Here is a 17,256-nt window from a genome sequence, read left to right as displayed (position 1 = left end):
AGTTCCTATTCTTACTACCTTATTATCTCTGATACGCTATGGTGTTCATAAATAGGTCAAAATCAAGTCCCAAAAAAAGTCCTATTCAATCTCATTGTGTCTGCCCCAAAAGCATCACTTTGGGAAATTCACTCTTGTCCCAACCCCAGGAGGCTACTCCCTCACTCTCATCTCAGGGGCTTTGTTAATGTGCTTCTTTCCACCTAGAATATTTTCCGTTCTTACAATTCTACTGCTAAATTCTTCCCCTTACTCAGAGCTGGGCTTCAACCCACCATTCCCATTTAGCCTTCACTGACCCCTCCAGGCCTTCTTAATCTCCTATTCCTCTGATTGACAACAGTACTTACAGGAAAGATGCGACTAGCTCCAAGAGTTGTGGCCACCTGAGATGCTACGTTGAGAAGGATTCTGAGACTGAAACCATGTCCAGAATCAGCAAGAAAAGAATTACAGGGTCTGACATGGGGTGCAAGAAGTAGATGCTATGAGCTACCCACAACATGGTTGCAATACTTGCCATATTAGTCTTTCATCACACAAGATATTGTACTATTCACCCAATGCTTCATGTGTGCTCTTTCCTTGAAACCAGGGACCTAATGCTTCATGTGTGCTCTTTCCTTGAAACCAGGGACCTCGTTTCATATTTTTTTATTTATGCCCACTCTAACTAGTGTGGTGCTAAGTATGAGGCAAGGAATCAATCAAGGCTGGTGGGAAGATTAATTCATTCCTTGATTGGTAGCCAAAAAGCATGAGGTCATGTACTACAAACTCAGAGCATCTGGGGACAAGGAACAAATGCAATCCCACAACCTCCCCCCAGGGACCACGGGGACAGTGGCGTGATCGTGGCTTTTTGACTGAGCTAGACTCCAGTCTACCTATTAGCTGGGTGGCCTAATGGCCAGGTCATGTAACCACGCCAAATGTCAGTGTCCCTATCCAAAAAGAATGGTGCTAATAATATCCACATTGCAGGATTATTGAGAGGATTAGAAAAGATCACACATATAAAAGGCTTGACCCAGTTCTGAATAGAAAAGAGGCATTCAGTGTATCTGAGTTTCATTTTTTAAGATATGAATAATGAATTTGAAAAGAATTCAGAAAATCATCATCATGTGGCAATCTGGTCCCCCAGGAAGACAGTCCACACCAACCCCTTGGATCATGCTTTTGTGTGGCACTTATGAGGAATCCCCTCTTCCGCTCCCACTTGGCTGCTAGCCTACTACCCACCTTCTGCCCTCTCCACCGTCCCCTTTGCAGGTAATTTGGAGCTCTTCCTACGAGCACAACAGGCTCTCTTTATAAAGGAGAAGTGAGGACTGGAATGTTCAGACACGTTTTCCACTGAATCAAGCCTGTATTTCTCAGGCAGGAGCTAAGCATACTTAGACATGTGGAATGTCAGCCAGGATCAACAGAGACCCTGGATTACCCTTGCTTATGTAATTTTCTGGGGAAATCCAGGGCATTAAAGTCACTAACCACTTTGCTTCAGTTGAAATAGTGCCTCCTTTTAGAGCCAAATGTCAATCTAGGATAAACCATACATTCCAACCCATAGATAAAACATTTATTTTTGAAAACAGCCACCATTTATTGAGTACTCACTATGTGCTAGGAACTATGGTAAGAACTTAATAGACAGAGTCAGACTTTATCCTCCCAACAATCTCAAGAAGTAGTACAAATTACTGCTTCTCCTCAAATCTATATAAAATCCAGTCATTATCTGAAACGCTGTGTTTCAGTGGTACTTAAAATGCACAGAGACATTGCTCCTCCCTGGGCTATATCTCTGCCCTGCCGAACACTCAACACAATCACCAGGAATCCAATGGAGAGAGATGCCCAGGGACAAAATTCCCAGTCTTGCTCCAGAGCCCCTAGAGATTTCCTCCTACAATATCCATTAGCCCCAGCAGACGTGCCTGGTGTAAATCACCACCCAGCACTAGATGAGAATATAGTTATTATAACAATTGCTGCATTGCATGATGCTTGTGCCATTCGGAAATGTAGGTCTAATTAGCTCTAAGCTCTAGAAGATTTGAGTACGGTAGTTTCATTTTGGCTTAATGCTCGGTGCCTGGTGTAAAATCTGAATTTATTACTCTTTTTTTTAATCATTTCTGCATGGCTCAACCAGTTGTATCAAAACTACTGCATGTTATAGACTTTAAAAAGTGATTCCCTGTAGGCATTTTAAGGTATAGGATCTATTATGAGAAGATATATATTTGACAGCATTCTGTTTATTACTCAGTTCCGCTCCGTTGTTCATGAGCCCAGTGAAAGATGTTCACAGTGGGAAGTAACACTTCACTCCAGGAAGAAGAAACGCAGGCAACTTCCTTCAGTAAGTATTCGAATCAGTGTGTGACAGGACTAACGGCCAAATGTTTCACATACTCCATCAAGACTTCACAAGCAAGAAACTGCTTTAGTGCTACATGGCTCCCTGGATTTTATCCAAGAATATTTTTGCATTAAAAGTAGTGGGTCTCAGCAGTAGGTAATCGATGTTGCATTTCTGAACATTTTAAAGAACAAAACCCAGGTACCATCTTCCCTACTAACGCAGCCCCCGAGAACAGCTATTTGGAGTTAGGAATGGAAGACATCCCTGTTACTCCTTATCATATTTCTTTCTTTCTTCTGTTTGTGCCTGAACTAGTCCAGATCTGGGCCAAGTGTCTTGGGGAAGCTAACCCAGAAGCCCTGACCTCACTGAGCCAAACCAACAAACCCCAGCACGTCCTAACCTCCAGAATTCTTGTGTGCAATAATCCTACTGTTTAAACCACTTTCTCTTGGACACTCTGTTATGTGCAGCCAAAAGCATCCTGATTAAACCACTAGAAATAGTATAATCTTCCATCCTCAAAGTACACAAATAGGTAGAGAAGAACATGTACTCGACACTTGGACCTAGATACACATCTTGACTCTCTCGTTTATGGATGTATCTGTCTCCCTACGGGTCTGTAGTCCTCTTGAGGATAAGGAACATGCCTAGGTTATTCTTTATTTGTGAAGAGAATGTACTAGTCTTTTACAAACTCAAACATCTTGAATGCAGCCCAGGCTCTGCCATTTACTAATTCCGTGACCTTTGAGCAAATGATTTAACTGCTCTAACTTAAAAATAAATAAATAAATAAATAAATAAAAATTAGAAAATTAGTACCATAATACCTACTTTATAGAATTGTAATGTGAACTAAGATAATCCATGTAGTAAACTACTTAGCACAGTACCTGAGACAATGAAAGAATTTTTTTCAAAGACAGTTAATAGTAGTAGTTTTGTATATTTACCACCTGCCGATTTAATAAGAAATTATTGAATCAGTGAGTGAATGAATGAATGCATGAAAGAATTAGTGAGTAAATGGATGAGTGAATATTAACTTTGCTTATGTTGCTTTGAATGTTCGAAAAGGCATAAACCTTAGAGGCTTGAGACACTGAGAATTAACTTGGAATTACTGAGAGGCAAAAAAAAAAAATAATAAAGGAAATTAACTTGGATTGTGATATAATTTTTAAATCATGGACTTTTCAGCTTCATTGTATCAAGTTTATGGTTCCTTATCCATTTTTAAGAATCTCTAGGAAAAATTTGCCCAAAAGCAATCTGTTCTCTTCTTGGGAAATAGTCTCTCTTGGTCTTGCTCCCAAGGACACAGAGGAGAGATGCCTCCCACTTTCATGTCCCGTATCAGCTTTCCAAAGCTGAAGAGCACCTCTGGCTTCTGAGGCTGCGCTTCTGCTGACTCTACCTATGTCCTCTGCATCATTCCACTGTATCTCCTGGCCTTGGAAAGCAAATATTTTGGAACATCAGCCACATCTCAATCACATGTAGAAGTGCTGTAGGACACCACCCAAACTAACACATGCATTCTCATAGTCTCTGGGAATATTGGCTCTTTCTCCAGCAGCTGCTCACATCCAGAAATGATTGCTCATTTCTGGAGCACAAAGGCCTAATCCCCTTGCTTCAATTCAGGGCAGCCCAAGGTCCATCCCAGTGCTGAGGCCACAGTCTCTGCTGCAATTCTACATCCACCTCTGTCCAATCTTAACTTCCTCACTCCCTCCTAGGTGTTATTCCTGCAAACCTGCCCCCAGGAGATACCTTTCTCTTTCTCACTAGTCTCAGAGCCTATTTTCAGGAAATCTGGCCTAAGACAGAATCATTTCAGGTGCCAGAGATAATAGCAGTGGGTTTTTATGGAGGCTTCATTACATCGGCATGATTAGTTAAATCATTGGTAGTTGACAGTTAAACTCAATCTCCAGCCCCTTTATCCTCCCAGGAGGTCGGAGGAGATGGGACTAAAAGTTCCAACTCTAATCACAGGCTCAGCTCCACTGGCAACCAGCCCCCTTCTTTAGCTGCATTCTAAAAGTCACCTCATTAACCTAATGAAAGACACTTTTTTTGTTCCCATCACTTAGGAAATTCCAAGGGTTTTAGAAGCACGAAGCCAGAAACAGGGACAAAGAACAAATACATAAGTCTTACTATAAATCATAATATCATACCCTTCAATCTACATTTCTGAAGACTCTCAACTGGAAGGAACTACTTTTTCCAGAAGTGAGTTGTCCACACAGTAGGTATTAGGTATTTAGCCAAAGACCCAAGGACATAACAGCTATAAAGGTGGTAAGAAGTAGTTGGATTCCAAATTCAAATTTAAGGTAGTGGCAACAAGATTTTCTGATGGATTATACATGTTTTTAAAAGAAAGACAGGAAGGAAGGGAGGAAGGACAGCAATGACTTCAAGATTTAGTCTGAGCAACTAAAATAAAAGATATTACGGGAAGAAATAGGCTTGAGGAATAAAATTAAATTGTTAAATTTTAAGCATTTTAAGCTTGAGTCATCTAATAGCCACTTAAGTGGAACTTTAAATAAGGAGTTGGGACTCGAGTTAAAGAGAGGTCCAAGCTGAAGATACAATTTGATCGTTATCAGCGTACAGATGGTGTTTAAAGCCCTGAAACTGATAAGATCATCAAATGTGAGTGGAGACAGAGAAGTCAGGGTCTGAGGGCACTCCAGTATTTAGAAATGTAGGTGATGAGAAGGAGCCAGAAAGGATACTGAGAAGGAAAAATAATGAGGTAGGAGGAAAACCAAGTGAGTATGGTGTCCTAGAAGCCAAGTGAAGAAGTACATTAAAAAACAAGGAGAGGAAGTGGTGATGCAACATCGAGGCTTAAGTGGGTAGAAGAATAAATGAAACAAGATGGGATTGGGAGGGAGACAAACCATAAGTGACTCTTAATCTCACAAAACAAACTGAGGGTTGCCGGGGGGAGGGGGTTTGGGAGAAGGGGGTGGGATTATGGACATTGGGGAGGGTATGTGATTTGGTGAGTGCTGTGAAGTGTGTAAACCTGGTGATTCACAGACCTGTACCCCTGGGGATAAAAATATATGTTTATAAAAAATAAAAAATTAAAAAAAAAAAAAAAAAAAAAACAAGGAGAGATCAATTGCTAACAAGTTGAACAAGATGAACCCTAAGAAGTGATATTTGGTCTTGGCAATATGGAACTGAACTACCAGCAACTTGGACAAGAGTTGTTTTTGTCCATAGTGGAGAAGAAAGCCTGCACAGAAGAGTTCACAGAAGAACGACAGAAGGACTCTAGTCAAATGACAGAACCGCCTGGAGTTCTGTGCTAAGACTATGAAATTAAGCCCAATTCAGAGAGTGCTATGCTCAATTAATAATGTCTGCCATGAGTACAGGATAGGAAAACAGTGGTATGTACAATACACATTTACTATTCTTAATCCAGGCTAGTCATTCATTCCTTATTCTCTGTACACCTTTTTACTCTACAACCCACTTGGGGGACTCGTTAATGGTTAATTCAATGTTGTTCCAATAAACTTCTGGTTTTTCAACATCCAGTTATTCTTGAATAGAAAAAGATTTTTTATTAAATTCTATGCCCTGGTTGGATTGTTTTAAACCAGTTTCCAGTGCACCATGGAAAGTAATTTATGAGAGTTCTGAACGAACTCTGTATGCCTTAAGATATCACATCTCTCTGAATAACTAAATTACTAAGCAAAAAGCTTTCAAAAGGGTTTTAAAAAATCATATTTGATTATGCAACACATACTTGTATTTCCGTGTCTCCCTTTTCTCTGGGAGTCAGGACTAGGTAAGAGAGATTTTCACATATGCATGTGAAGTTATTTCTTTTCGTTGAAGGTCAAAAGGCCATAATGGGGCACCTGGGTGGCTCAGTGGGTTAAAGCCTCTGCCTTCGGCTCGGGTCCTGATCTCGGGGTCCTGGAATCGAGCCCCACATCAGGCTCTCTGCTCTGTGGGGAGCCTGCTTCCCTCTCTATCTCTGTCTCTGCTTGCCTCTCTGCCTGCTTGTGATCTCTCTCTCTCTGTGTCAAATAAATAAATAAAATCTTTAAGGGGAAAAAAAAAGGCCACAATGTACAGTAAGAAAAACTGGTAAGAATAAGAGGTACACAGACATATTAAAATTTGATTCAATGACCAATGGATTTTCAATATGACCACATTTTCTCCAAGTCTTATATTTTCTCCTCTTCTCCGAAAGCATTTCTTTGGTACTCACTTCCTTAGGAAAATATTTCCTAGAAGGGTATGTGCTATGGTCTTCAAAAGTTAATTTCCCTTTAAATTTACGTGCCTGCATTCTAACACTCAGAGCATCCTAACTGCTCAGAGTTGGAAAGTTTCTTGAGTTATCTTTTTCAAATATCTATTCTGTGTGTGAATGAATCCTAGGTCCACTATCCCTGACAGATGGACTTCAGATCTCTCGTTAAACACCTCCAATAATGGACAACTCACTTCCTTGGGATAAAGCAGTTCCCTCCAGCTGTCAGACTTCTGAAATGAGAGTTGAAGGGGAGACTGGACGTTCAAATAATTGAAGGGATATGCACATATGTGAGTTTCTTTTCTCACACAATGTGTAGGGTTATATAACAAGATGCTCAGATTCTTTGGTTATCTGGGGTTGACTTCTTTTGATTCTTCTCTGATTTCTGAGACTCCAAGACAGAGTAAACACTCTTCATTTGTCAAGTAAATGCCTGCCAACTATGCCCAGACTTAAGAGGGTTTCCACTGAAATAAACTCAGGACTGTCTGATTTTTAAATCTCTTTTGTTCTTGGCCTAACAGAGAGGCATGTAGTTGAGCGGGTGGAGGGACAACTGGCATAATGACCTCCTAGTTCTCTAATTATGGCACCAATAATCCCTTTTATATTCTGGTGTTTTGTAGCATGTTTATGGTTTTGTCTTATTTCATCTTTAAGGCCAAACAAAAGCTGACTCCAATTGCCACAAACTCATGAGGCCCCAGCCACAGGCCTCAAGCAAGGAAACAAACAAATAGAATGCATGGGAACCCAGTTTCTCAGATTAAATATGACAATGGTGTAGAGTCCATATGTCCCAGGAAAAAGAGGACATTTAAAAAGTCTCCAGGGTGCTCTGTCAAATAGGATTATCCAGGTCCCATGCAATTGTTCATTTTTCATCCTCAGTGGAATGTCATATGGATTCTGTCCTTCACTTATGCTTCAAGATGGATGGCCAATTGTTTAAGCCTGGTGTTTTTCATTAATTATTCTGCCAACAAAGCTTTAAGTAAAGTCATTTAATTTAGGCTTTGCTTAGTGGGTTATAGAAAATCAGTATTTATTACTATTTTTTTTTACTCCTCCCATCTTTTATTACTATTTTTTATTAACTTTTATTTTCCATAGGACTCAACCAAAGAGACTAGGGCTTTGAAATTTTACAAGCCAATTCCCCATAGATAACACAAAGCATTAGATTTATTGCCAGGAGTAAGCAATTTTGTAACTTATGCTTAGGTATGTCCAGAGAAAAGAAAGAGTAAGAAAGTAAAACACAAAATTTGTTTTTTTTTCCACGTGTGATAAGATAAAGTAAGAATATGTTTTAGTTCATCTGTGGATTTGAAATGCTTCTTTACAGATTCAAATACCAAAATGACATTCTCATCTATTCTGGGGGCAGAGGGGGATAATTTGGTAAGGACTGGTTTTCTTTTTTTTAAGGCCAGCAAGGCAATCTGGTTATATCCATCGTTACCCTTAGTTAATGACCTACTTGTTTGTTAGCAGCTGCTGTTGCCAAGGAAAGGTACCTGGTTTCTAACAGTAGTACCTCATTGCTAGTTGGAGTGAGAGAATGAGAGGAACCAATGGCCTGCCTCAGGGCCATGTGGGTGAGTGGACCCAGCTTGAAAAGAATGTGCTTTTCTTCAGTTACCTAGAATGACTGTAAGTCTCTCCCTTGGAAGAAACCTAGCAAAAGAACAGTCCAGGTACAGAATTATCCTAAAACTGGACAGAAACAATTTGATAGAAACAAGGTTATGGTGAAAGCATTTCTAGGATTCACATTTACTTGGAAAAGAATATAAAATATAATTTTGACAACAAAATGCCAATTTATTCATTTTTAGTGAGAAAATTATTGAGCAAAATGAAAATATTTGCACTGTATGACTGGGGCATTCTCCTCCTGTTATCAAGCCACATGCAAAGTAAAACATGGGAATTAGAAGGGGCTTGGAGCTCATGGAACCTTAAGAAAAAAGGATGGATAAATGGGTCTTTAATGGCACCCATCTGACAGTGACAAGAATCTTGACAATCGGACCATAAAGTTTCAAAGGCCCTCAGCTAGAACTCCTCTCATTCATTGCCACTAGCCCTAACCTGTGATTAAAACCAAAAATAAACACAAAACTAAAATCAAGCCTTTCCCACTGACCTTTGTGCAGTCTATGGAGAATTTTGCTGCTTCCTTTCCAGGTGATTTGGAGGCAGAGAGATAGCCAAGTTTCTAAGCACAAACACTGACCCATGTATTTGGAACATTAAAGACAATGGAAATAAAAATTAAAAATGCAATCTAGGAATACATCAATTAATACTCAAGTCCTTGAATTTATAACAATAGTTTTAAAAACTAACTGGTTACCTTCAGAGGAGGATAGGGAACCAATTCATTATCTTTATGGTAAATAAAGAGAAAGAGTCAAGCATATCCTGAACTGCACCACTGGGTAATCAAAGAGTAGATGAGGGGAAGCATCTGCTTATAAGTTTTCTAGCTAATAAATGAACGGTAAGTGGTAGAATTAGACATCACCATTTAGTCATTCCCAGTGAACTAATGGATCCAAACATTGACCATTGACTGATGTCAACATTCAAAAAAAGAGCAAAAATTGGATGTCATATGCCTCCTGGTGAAATAGCTCAATGCCACCTGCCAAATGAACCTGAATTTAATCAGGTCTCTAAACACAGTTCCCAACTTGAAGACAATACAGAAGACAGAGGAACATATTGAACTGTACAATAAGTACATAATCAGCAACATCCATACTGTAAGAAAACTCCAGAGGTCAAAAGGTAAATTGTAGGGGCGCCTGGGTGGCTCAGTGGTTTGGGCTGCTGCCTTCGGCTCGGGTCATGATCTCAGGGTCCTGGGATCGAGCCCCACATCGGGCTCCCTGCTCCGCAGGAAGTCTGCTTCCCTCTCTCTCTCTCTCTCTTTCTGCCTGCCTCTCTGCCTACTTGTGATCTCTGTCTGTCAAATAAATAAATAAAATCTTTAAAAAAAAAAAAAGGTAAATTGTAAGAAAAAGAAGGGACTGTATGAGAAATATGTATGTTAAAGGAGATTTTAAGATAATGTCAATTTTTTTTAATGTGTAAGACCGAACTAGAGGGTTTCGGGATGTTCACTTGGATGATGAAACTATATGGGACACAAGGAAGTGATTACCATAAAAGTCAGGTTACTTTTGGGGAAAAAGAGGAGTGAGATTCAATAGAGCAGATAGCTTTCTGGGGTGAATGACAAAATTTTATCTCTTGACCTCAATGGTGGTGAGAAGGGTGCTGCAACCTTAGAACTCATTAATCTATACAGCTATTTTGTGAGACTTTTCATATGTGTTTAACAATAAAAAGTTTGCAGAATGAGAAGTCTACTCTTCCTTTTCACTGTAGGTTGTTTTTTTTTTTTCTTTTATGGTTTTGTTTCACTTGGCCTGAGGAAGACTTCTTACCCTCTATGTAAGAGACTTGGCCAATCATCCAATCAATCAGTCACTTCTCAATGTCAAGATATTTGGAATAACTATATAACGGGCTATGCTCATTGTAATCTGGTGATTTGGATTTGACTGACACCCCTTGGGTTACTCTGGCCCAAAAGCAACATTTCTAAGAGGCTCTCCAGGAATACAACAAACCCAACCCAGGAGCCCTAGTAGGCTATCTCCTAGTGGTGAAAAACAGGACTTATAGTTTGAGATGGTTGAAGTCATTCTCTTTAATAGTCATCCCTCCCATGGACCAGAGTGTGGTGGCAATGTATCTCTTGGGAAAACAAGGGTGATTTCAGTATCCCAGCACATTATCATGCGGGGGAAAAAAATGACCTCCTCAAAGCCAATCAAGAAATTACACAAGTTTAGGACAACAGCTCACAGTTATAACCAAGTGGCAAAGCTACAAACAGTTCATAAAAGCCTTCCAGGGCATGTAGTAAGGTGGGGGAGACGGGATGACTTCAACTGTATCCATTTTTACAGATCCCTCTCCAGCCCCCTCCACTGCCTGAGCAGGTCTTGGCTGTATACATGCCTACCTTGGCTAATAAAATATAAGAGCTCTCACATTTTTCTAAAACAAGCCCATCTCATTCCCAGGCAGTTTTCAGCCAGTGCCTAGAGACAAGAAAACTGGTGCCTTGAAAGAAGAAGTGAAGACTTCAGCTTCAATCCCACAAAATCAACTAACTTGGTTTTGTCACTCCCTCACCCAAAATCATTTCTATTATTTTCAATAATAATGATTATAAATTATTTTTAGAGTTCAAGGCTCAAGAGCACTTGAGACTGGCTTATATTAAATTGGCCAATAAAGCACCTTGAGTCAATTCAAATTGTGAAAGGATGCAGAGATCGGGGAGTATGGCGCATGGGAGAAGAGGGAGCTATTGGAAAAAAATCTCCAAACAGAAAACACTTTATAAGTTTTCAAAGCGTTTTAAAAGTCAATCTGATATGTAAGTAAAAGCTAACAAACTGCACATTTATATCCCTCACCTAAATCACATTCACACTGGGCATGTAAAATCCAAGATGCAAGATTTTATGGGAGCTGGAACACATAACATGTCTGTGTGTCAGGAAGCTGATGAGACAAGACTTTTAATGACCTAAGGCAGTGGCACTCTGGGGCACAGACAATAGCCTTAACCATCCAAAGCCCTGTAAGGAAGGTTTGACCCCATTATTAAAGGGACAAAGTCCATAGACTCTGTGATAATAATCTGTTATTGGAAGCCTATTTGTCCAACATTCTCAGATTATTAGTGGAGGAACTAAGGTCCAAGGAGGAATGTACTTACTTAAGGTCTTTGAGGTAAACACTAATGCCATCCTCCTGCTCTTCCCAAAGGACAAGAGTAATCACTTCTCATACAGCCATGTGCTCAGAAAAGGGGCCCACTGCCACCCCCAAAGAAAGAACCATGAAAGAACCATGGCTGGTCAAATCCAACCTCAGCCATGTCACTGCCATTGCTCAGGCACAGACATGTGACCAATCCTAGCCAACGGGATCTGGAGATAATTTCCTGGGGAATTACCAGTAAATACTTTCCTCCATAAAAACAAGAAAGAAGAAAAAGAAATACTGCTCTTCTTCTTCATAGGATACTGTAATATCTGCATACACATGAAACTTCTATAGCCAGAAGACAGCCATAACAGAAAGGCTAAGCAGAAAGATGGCAGTCCTCAATGACATCAGGAACCTGTGATTCTGGACTTCCTGTTACACACAATAGTAAATATCCTTAAGTTAATTTTTGCTGTACTTTGAATTTCTTTCAATCTAGAGGATCCTAGCTGATACAATCTTTCAGAAAGTTTGTGGCAAGGCTAGGATTAGAAAAGGAACTCATCACTTCCAGGCCAATGAAGGCCTCTATTTAAGGGACTGATAAAATCTGTGAACAGGTTTACCAGTCTAGGTAATGCCACGGTAAGAAACAATCCACATATCTCAGGCGTTTACAAAAACAAGGTTCTATTTCTTGCTTGTGTAACATGTCCATCAGCATTGGCTGAAGCTCTGCTCCAGGAACGCAGCCCAATGAGTAAACTCTTTTCTGAAATATTACTGACCTTGTGACAAAGCAAGAAACAAAGCATGCCAAACCATGAACTGGCTCTTAAATGTTCCATTCAGAAATTTCACATATCACATTCTTTTTTTTTTAATTTAAGATTTTATTTATTTATTTGAGAGAGAGAGAGAAAAAAATGAGCAGGATGGAGGGGGTGAGGGAGAGGGAGAAGCAGGCTCTCTTCTGAGCAGGGAGCCCAATGTGGCACTCTATCCTAGGACACCAAGATCATGACCTGAGCTGAAGGCAGAAGCTTAACCAACTGAGCCACCAGGTGCCCTACACGTATCACTTTCACTCACACGTCATTAATCAGAGCAAGTCACATAGTCTAGCTTGATATCAATGAGGAAGTGAAAAAGAACAATTCCTTCAGGCAAACACCACATTTAGTCATATTTAATGCTTCTAAGAAATAGCTAAGCACCCCGGGGGGGCAACTAAAAATGGTTACTGAATTATTTTGGTAACGTCTCTAAACTTCAGGATATTTTGGCAAACACAACTGCCATGCCTTCTTTTTATAATAACCTCTTCTTAAAATATCTTTAATTTTAGAATTAAAATTTTTTCCATACTGTACTATATACTTGACTATTGCTAAGAGACTAGATCTTAAATGTTCTGACCACAAAACAGAAATGGGAATTTTTGTGATAGGATGGAGGTATTAGCTAATGCTATGGTGGTTATCATTTTGCAAAATATGAGTGTATCAAATCACTATATACCTTAAGCTTATACAATGTTAGATGTCAATTATATCTCAATAAAGGTGGGATAAAAAGAGAATTTAAAAAGTCCAAATCTGGGGCACATGGGTGGCTCAGTGGGTTAAAGCCTCTGCCTTCAGCTCAGGTCATGATTTCAGGGTCCTGGGATTGGCCCCACATCAGGCTCTCTGCTCAGCAGGAAGCCTGCTTCCCTTCCTCTCTCTGCCTACTTGTGATCTCTGTCTGTCAAATAAATAAATAAAATCTTAAAAAAAAAGTCCAAATCAGTAAAAGGTTAAAAAAATAAAATGTTTTGCTTTCCTAATCCTCCCCGTCATAGATAAATCACTAATAATTTGGTGTATGTCCTCTAGTCCTTTTCTATGTATGTTCACATGTCTGTATATATACATACATCTGTACATATATTTGTGGCTTATTGCAAAAAATACCATTTTAGAGGTGCCTAGGTGGCTCAGTTATTAAGTGTCTGCCTTTGGCTCAGATCATGTTCCCAGGGTCCTGGGATCAAGCCCCGTGTCGGGCTCCCAGGGAAGCCTGCTTCTCCCTCTCCCACTACCCTTGCTTGTGTTCCCTCTCTCACTATGTCTTTCTCCGTCAAATAAACAGATAAAATCTTTTTTTAAAAGTACCATTCTATACAATTATACATAATATCATGAACGTTTTTGCTTGTAAACATATAGCTTATTATTTTTTTCTTTTTTTAAGATTTTATTTATTTATTAGAGAGAGAGAGACAGAGAGAAAGAGCATGAGCAGAGGGGAGAGGCAGAGAGAGAAGCAGACTCCCCATTGAGCAGGGAGCCCAATGTGGGGCTCTATCCCAGGACCCCAAGATCATGACCTGATTGCTGAAGGCAGACAACTAACTGACTGAGCCACCCAGACACCCTGGCTAATTACTTTTCTTTTTTAAAGATTGCGTAGTATTCCACTGTGTGTCTGCTCCATAATTTATATCACAATTTCTCTCAGGATGGACATTTAAGTTATTCTCATGCTCATTATCACAAATAATTCTGTACTGATCACTCTTTTACATATAGACACAGATATTTTCATACTCTTATGAGAATTTCTGTAGAATAAATTCCAAAAAAGGAGAATTGCTGCAAGAGAAGGCATACATATTCAAAAATCTGAGAGATATTGCAAAATGGTCCTCCAAATAAGATTATATAAATTGTGTCTTTTAACTGGTAGGCTTATTGAATCCAGGCAACAGTGTATTAGACAGTGATCCTTTTAGACAAAAAATATGTGCTGACAAAAAATGTTAATACTGACTGCATATAAATATAAATATTCTGGACATATTTATAGTGGCCCCCTCTCTTCAGGGAGCTTAAATCTAGTAAGGGAGAAAACAAACACATATGAAAATTCTAAAAATACATAAATACTTAGTATAAGAAATTGAATCGGGCACATGTGGAAACAGCTGCAAGAAAGCAGATGTGATAAGAGAATGTTCAGTGAAGTGAAGGTGTCAGTGTAGGGACAGGAAAGGCTTTCAGAAAAGAAACAATGTCATTAATTACAATTGATAGAAGGGGAAGCTGAGCCTTGGCAGGGTGGCTATTGGAGATGGGGTTGATGGTAGCACTGGGAAGGGAAAGGGTAGCTTACCTGGGTAAATGAGCTCACAGGGTTTGCATGCTGGGTGAACTGCATTAGGGCCAGAGTCTCTTCTTCAGGCAAAGATTTTACATAACTAGGTCTATCTTGGGTCATGGTCTGTAGACTCTCTTAACAACAAGGGATTGGTCTGAATAGCCAGTCTAAAGAAGTGAGACTAGAAGAGGTCTGCCCTCTTGCTTAGAATCTCTAAGCTATATACCACCACTACAGCTCAGCCATTTGATCCCACGGAGAAAAAACCAAATCATTCAACAGGATATATCCAAATCCCCCAAACGATATGGATTCTTAGGCCCCTATTGAATACCTTAACCCTTAGCTTTCACAGCAAATAGCCTAATGGGAGTATCATTAGCCCCTCTGGGAGCCTGGTTTCATGGGAAAGACCATAACCAAGTTCAAGCATTAGGGAGCAGGATAAAAATGTATGAAGCAAATGCTGCCACATGCCCCCTTCTAGCCTAAGACATCTCTGATCATAAAAATTAGACCTAGAAAAAATCCTCAACACAGCCTTCCAAGGAACTACTACCAATCCAATGAAACGGGCACTGGCACTGATGCCCATTTGTCATCCCTGATTTATAGCAACAGATTAACCATTTCCTCGCCAAGCATTCTTTCCCACCTATTACTTCGCCAACCATAAACTTTCTCAGAAGAAGCCATAGGCATTAGGGCCTCATACAGACCTAAACAGCCCACACTGGGAAGGGGGGAAGTCACCCCTACCCACTATGGCATCCACTCCTCCAAGCCCCTGCATTCTTATAAAAGGGTATCCCTCAAAGAGGTTAGCTCTTCATCTGTTTTTACCTCTGTCTAGAGGTGGTTACTTCCATGCATTCTTTCAACCAATATTTATGAGGGCCTACTATGTGCCAAGTCATGTTCTACAGACTGGGGCTACAGCAGTGAGCAACGCAGACAGATCCCTGTGCCCATAGAGCTTACTTGGAGGAGAGAGACACAAAGAAGAAGCAGGTTACTGACACTAAATTCTAAGGAGACCCCAAAACTGCAAGAAAGGGAAATGAGGAGCATTGATTGGCAGGTAGGGGATGGAGAGAAATTTTAAAAAGAGAAAATTTCCCCAGTTGATGAAATGCGACAACAGACCTAAAGAAGGAGAAGGAGCATGCCATTCAGACTGAGAGGAGCAGATCAGGAACAGTGAAGAGGCAGATCTCAATGGACAAACTGGGGAGTATAGAAGGGGGAAGAGCATGAAAAAAGAGGGTAAGTCTGTGGGTTGGGGGTTACAGATCATCAAGTGTCTCATAGTGGGGGGTCAAAAGAAAGTCTCTGATATAGATGGTCTCTGCCTTCACCAAGTTTCTATTTATCACGGAAGACAAAGAGTAAGTACATCATTATAAGTAATTCACTCTAAGTGTAACAAATACAGCACATTTATTAAGGGGGGGAGCTGCAAGGTGCCACAGAAGATATAACAGGACAGCCTGATGGCATCTGGTGATCGTAGACAATTTGCTGAAAGAAGGACTTCTGAACTAAGCCCTGAAGGATAAGGAGGAGTTCGCCCAGCAAAAAAAGGAAAAGAACGTGCCAAGCAGAGGGAACAGGGTGTGTTCAACGAGACTGGAAGTAGAAGAGAGCACAGAGCACAGGAGAGCAGGTGGGTGCGACACCCGTCCGAAGAAGCCGACAGGAACTAGAACCCTCAAGGCCCTGAAATGCTTATTAAGGGTCCTTGACTTTTAAGCACAAGAGGAAGCTTTTGAGAGGTTTTAAGCATAAAAGCGATCTGTCTTACCTTTTTTGTAAAAAGATCTCTCTGATTATTATGTCACTCTCCATGCTAACCTCTTAGACCTGTGAGATGACACAATAAAGCAAAATTGTTTTAAAAATTGCTCTTGCTTCTTTTCTAATTAGCATTTTGAAGCCCACTTTTCATCTCTGACCACCCTTCCTAATCAGTGGAGCTGACCAGTGGTCAGTGGAGCTGCTATTCTCCCATTCATACTAGTAAAATAAAGCCTTGGCCATTCCTCACCTGTCCTGAGACAGGTAAGTCCCCCAAGATGTTTCCTAAAGCAAGGCAGGACATAGATGTATGAGAATACTTCTCTGAGAATAAGGAGAAGAAAAATCTGGTTTACTCTATTTGATCCAGGCTTTTTCCATACAGAAACTCAACAGATCAAAACCATTCCAAAACTGGGATGAAACCATATGGTTTCCAGAATCACACATTGTTTTTACAAGGTTCAATGGCTGAGACTGCCTTTCTCTATCGGTGGAAATGAACCAGACTTTTCCCATTTACTTCTCACGGTCATTGCATGGAGCTTAATTCATTTGTTACCCATGTAGACAACATATAAGGTGCCACAGGTGATCTGGAACATACAAAGCATCAAAGACAACATTCTTTCCTTCTGCCTGAAATAATCTTGGGTCCTGTGTTTCTCAAAAAGCAGTGAATTTGTGCATCTCCAAGCAGCAGGAAAATGTTGTTTCTTGTATCATGTTCTTTGTATTCTACAGTTCTTGGTATATTCCATACTCTAAATTAGGCTTCAAAAATATTTCTGATTAAAAATTTATACAGCTCATGACAGCCTCT

This window comes from Mustela nigripes, chromosome 12 (assembly GCF_022355385.1).
Source record: "Mustela nigripes isolate SB6536 chromosome 12, MUSNIG.SB6536, whole genome shotgun sequence".
Taxonomy (NCBI): domain Eukaryota; kingdom Metazoa; phylum Chordata; class Mammalia; order Carnivora; family Mustelidae; genus Mustela; species Mustela nigripes.
The sequence above is the reverse complement of the archived record's forward strand: the minus strand, read 5'-3'. Positions refer to the sequence as shown.